The sequence below is a fragment of the Oryx dammah genome, unplaced genomic scaffold, assembly GCF_014754425.2.
Source record: "Oryx dammah isolate SB20612 unplaced genomic scaffold, SCBI_Odam_1.1 HiC_scaffold_11207, whole genome shotgun sequence".
NCBI classification, from domain to species: Eukaryota; Metazoa; Chordata; class Mammalia; order Artiodactyla; family Bovidae; genus Oryx; species Oryx dammah.
This window is the reverse complement of record NW_024080600.1, coordinates 13633-18444: the sequence shown is the minus strand read 5'-3', so window position 1 is coordinate 18444 and position 4812 is coordinate 13633. Positions and strand designations below refer to the sequence as shown.

Sequence of the window (4812 nt, the reverse complement as noted above, 5' to 3'; positions counted from 1 at the left end):
GGTGTTGACCATCTGGTGATGTCCATGTGTAGAGTCTTCTCTTGTGTTGTTGGAAGAGGGTGTTTGCTATGACCAGTGCATTTTCTTGGCAAAAGTCTATTAGTCTTTGCCCTGCTTCATTCCGCATTCCAAGGCCAAATTTGCCTGTTACTCCAGGTGTTTCTTGACTTCCTACTTTTGCATTCCAGTCCCCTATAATGAAAAGGACATCTTTTTTGGGTGTTAGTTCTAAAAGGTCTTGTAGGTCTTCATAAAAGCGTTCAGCTTCAGCTTCTTCAGCATTACTGGTTGGGGCATAGACTTGGATAACTGTGATATTGAATGGTTTGCCTTGGAGACGAACAGAGATCATTCTGTCGTTTTTGAGATTGCATCCAAGTACTGCATTTCGGACTCTTTTGTTGACCATTATGGCGACTCCATTTCTTCTGAGGGATTCCTGCCTGCAGTAGTAGATATAATGGTCATCTGAGTTGAATTCACCCATTCCAGTCCATTTTAGTTTGCTGATTCCTAGAATGTCGACGTTCACCCTTGCCATCTCTTGTTTGATCACTTCCAATTTGCCTTGATTCATGGTCCTGACATTCCAGGTTCCTATGCAATATTGCTCTTTACAGCATTGGATCTTGCTTCTATCACTAGTCACATCCACAAGTGGGTATTGTTTTTGCTTTGGCTCCATCCCTTTGTTCTTTCTGTAGTTATTTCTCCTCTGATCTCCAGTAGCATATTGGGCACCTAATGACCTGGGGAGTTCCTCTTTTGGTATCTTATCATAGTGCCTTTTCATACTGTTCATGGGGTTCTCAAGGCAAGAATACTGAAGTGGCTTGCCATTCCCTTCTCCAGTGGACCACGTTCTGTCAGACCTTTCCACCATGACTGTGTCCTTTATATAAATGAAATTCCACAGTATGTGCTCATTTGTGCCTGGTTCTTATGCTCAGCAATATCTTGTAGCCCCTCCATTCTCCTTGCTATATAGTATTCCACGGTGGCACTTTACCACACTTTGTTTATCCATTCCCATCATCTCCTTTGGGCTTCCCTGGTGGCTCAGACGGTAAAGAACCTGCCTACAATATAGGAGACCCAGGTTCAATCCCTGGATCAGGAAGATCCCCTGGAGGAGGAAATGGCAACCCACTCCAGTACTCTTGCCTGGAGAATCCCCAGGAGCAGAGGAGCCTGGCGGGCTGCGGTCCACAGGCTCATAAGGAGTTGGACACGATGAGTGACTAACAACATCATCTCTTGAACTGAGTAGAAATGTTTCTCCCTGGCCTTTAAGGCCCTCCATACCAGGCCCTCCATCACTTTCCTCTATTTCCTTCACGTGCCCCCCACTCTGGCCAGACTGGACCCCTCTGGTTGCTTCACTGAGTGCTCTTCTAGACATTGGGGAAACAAAAGTGGAGATGGCCCGGTTTTCTGCCCTAGAGGAGTTCACTGTCCATAGAATGTGAGCTGTTCCCTTGACTTTCCAGACCTTTGCTCCTGCTGCTTCCTTGTTCTGGAAGGCTCTTGTCCCTCAGCCTTTGTCCCATGTGCACCTCAAGGGTTCTCAAACGCCAGATGCTGTGTGATGACTTGGGGGGTCTTGTTTGAGGAGGCTGCCCTCTCTCCTCTGATCGCTCAGCACACTATTCCGAACCCTCCTGTAGCGCTACCTGGAGGTTACTTGGCATTTGGGGAACTTACCCGTTTCCTTGTGCTTGACTGTCCTTTTTTTGAGATGGGGCTGTATTTATCTTTTTAAAATCAATCCTTCATATCTTATATAGTGACTTACACCTAATTTGTGCTCAGCAGTTCTCAAGTTGAAGGAAAAGAAGGGAAGCAAAATTGTTGAAACTTGGAAGGCAGGGGTCTCCTGGGCAGGCAGGGCAGCTGTGGCCACGAGGCTATGTTGCAGAACCTTGGCCTTGGAGCCACGCGACCTGGGGCTCCTCTCCTTTATTTACTCGCTTTATGAACTTGGGCAGTGGTCAACCTTTTGAAAGCTAGGCTCCTTCCTGTGTAAAACGGGGCACAGTCATTGCTGTTTCACGGGGTTGGAGAGTGAGGTAATATTTGTGGACCTGCTTTATGAGCCATAAAACTCCGTGGGATGTGAGGCAGTTTCAGCTTCCCAGTGGACCGGCACTGCGGGTGTCGTCACAGCGTCCACGGGCCTGCTGGGCCAGCAGCTGCCTCACGTCTGCCTGCTCAGCTTTGTTTCCCGTGCTCTCTCTCCCCACCCGTGGCAATTTCTGGTTGCTCTTCCTCAGAAGGTTGTGGGTGGCACACCTGTCCCCCCAACACGTGAGACCCTCAGGGACGAGGCAGCGAGGTCTTCAACCCTGGCCTGGCCTTGGTTTTGTGAAATGATTGTCGAGTGAATGGCAAGCTTCACTTGGCTACAGCACGTGCTGTCTCGTGAGCTTAGCATTCCCTAGGCTCCTTGCTTCTGGCCCCGGATCCTGACTTGAAGGAGAATCACACTGGAAAGGGTCCTTGGCAGGAGGCCTCTGGCTCTCTGCCTGCGACGACAGGTGTGCTCAGGCCAGCAGCCGACAGACAGGTCAGGACCTGCTTTACCTCCACCCCATACCCCTTGTTGTTTTCCAGAGAAATGTTTTTGAAAAGACCAGACAACATTCCAGAATTTGCCGCAGGTGAGTAAGGCAGCATCCATTTTGGGTGAGTGATCAACGCGCACCAGGAGTGTTCCTGTGAACTGCGACTTGGACAAGGCAGAGCCTGGGCTACCACGTCACCTGATGTCTCCCAAGGGAGCTTTCTTCAAAACGCTCTTTCCTCCATATCATTTCCTCAGAATGAGGACAGATAAGAAATGAGGCAGAACTTCCTCGTGGTAAAGATGGTTAAGAATGTTGAGATTCCCAAAGGGACAGACAGGCAGCTCTTTTCCTGGGAATCTTAAAGCAGGGTTCTCAGCCCAGTCTGTGCATTAAAGTCACCTGGGGAGCTTTTAAAAAATACCGATGCCCGGGCAACCCTCCCCCGGGTTTTATTTAATTAGTCTGGGGCGGGGCCTGGCATTCACTGTTTTAAAGGCTCCCCAGGTGATTCTAATGGGCTCCACTGCCCTGAGAGGGCTTGAGGTCAATGGTATTTAAAGGGAAGGGGCTAGGCGGACTGGTTTCTCAGGTCCTTTTAGCCCTGGGAGTCCGTTACAGCCTCACAAGGTTTCTGATTGAATCTAAGTACATCTTTGCTGCCACAGCAGATGCTGCCTCTGATTCACATTATGCCGGGTGTATAAAAATCCTCCTTTGTCGTCATCCTGCGAGAGCGTGGCCCTCCTTGGAGAGGATATTCTCAGAGAGGGCGTGATGTCTCAGACAGGAGCCGGCAGGCCGAGTGGAGACAAGAATAACACTTGGTATTTATTTGGGCCCCAAGATGGGCCTGGAGCAGAAAGCCAGAGACTCATCAACCCTCTGACGGCTTCCTGTGCGTCAGCAAGCTGATAAGCCAGTGGCAGGGTGGTGTGGTGGGGACTGGGGCCACCTCATGTCCCCCTTCCCGGGAACGCTGGAGCTGGAGGCTCAGAAGTGCTGGGGGTTGGGGCAGTGCTGATGGTGACCCTGGAATTTGCTGTGACATCTCATATCACATCGTAAAGCTGGACCACAGGAACAGTCCTGCCAAGACAGAGCCATCCTAACTTTTTAGCAGTGAGCTGTCTCTCTCCTCATCTGCTTCCCCTTGGGTTTAGATGATTTCTTTTTGATTCTCATCCCAGACTATTTCACGGATCCAAGACTTCCCAACAAGATTCACATGCAGCTAATTAAGGAGAAGAAAGCGGCTTAATTAGCAAAATCACGATGCTCAGCTGCTGAGAGAGACCAGAAAGAATCCAGCCTCTGGTGGGTGTTAACCTCACTTACAGACAGAGGCTTCTTCACTCCTGTGAAAATAAGCGCTGGCTCCTCGGCCTAGGGTGTGAAAGAAACCAAACAGTCTGCAGAGAAGTTTCTGCAAGTGTTGAGTTTTCCTGACACTACCTTGGGGAATTGGGGGCTGTGAAGAGAGGCCCAGGGTTTGTCTGGCCTATCTGTGGCAGAGACATCCGTCGTCTTAATCTAGTGACGTGGTTGAGGAGAGTGGAGGTTGGAGTAATTCTGGAGGAAAGAGGGAGGCAGGGAAGCGGGGGTGGGATCTGTTGCCACAGGCTTCTTACGAGCTCCTGTGGTGGCCTTTTCCTTGAGTCCTTGGTGGTGGGAGTGGAAGGGCTTCCCCACTGCTTCTGGAAGGGGTGGGGCCGCTTCCCTTGCAGCATTTGGATAAAATGAGATCACTCCCGTTGTCAAACCAGGTTACCCTGTGAGGGCCAGCACACATTTTCCAGGCAGGCTTTCTGAAATGATGTGGAAGGTTGGGATTTTTAAATGTGAGGTGGGAAGAAGCCACACTCCTGATTTAGCAGCACCATTTCTTTTTTTTGCAGGGTCATCTGAAAGCCAGAGAGCTCTGTTGCCCTCAGTGTGGGTTTCCAGGCTGCCCTGGGCTGCGCCTGCTGTTGAAAAGGCTTTTAAAGATACTCATTAAAAGCAGACCTTCCTGTGCTCTCTGCTTTATTTCAATCAGGAGGAGGAAGACATCCTTCATGGGAGGCTGCTCTACCCCTCCTCTGACCCAGGAGGTAGCAGGGCCTCTCTCTGTGTCCATGGCAGAGGCCTCTCAGCTCAGCCAGTGGGCTGGTTCATGTGCCTTAGCCCTGTGTGCTCCCTGCCCCTCCAGACCCTCCCTCCCAGGGCCAAGACTGGAAAAAAGAACAGTGGCGAGTATCTGGAGAGG

General features: G+C 50.4%; 1 long non-coding RNA gene across 2 annotated transcripts; it reads left to right on the top strand.

Moving 5' to 3' along the window:
• The first annotated feature begins 1416 nt into the window (after positions 1–1416).
• On the top strand, positions 1417–4581 carry LOC120860839. 2 transcript variants are annotated; one of them, XR_005720443.1, is made up of 3 exons: positions 1417–2660; positions 3755–3881; positions 4463–4581. It is a non-coding gene; the product is annotated as an uncharacterized LOC120860839 (long non-coding RNA). The 2 variants fall into 2 exon arrangements; XR_005720442.1 differs by having other exon boundaries at positions 1417–3881.
• The last annotated feature ends 231 nt before the right edge of the window (positions 4582–4812 follow it).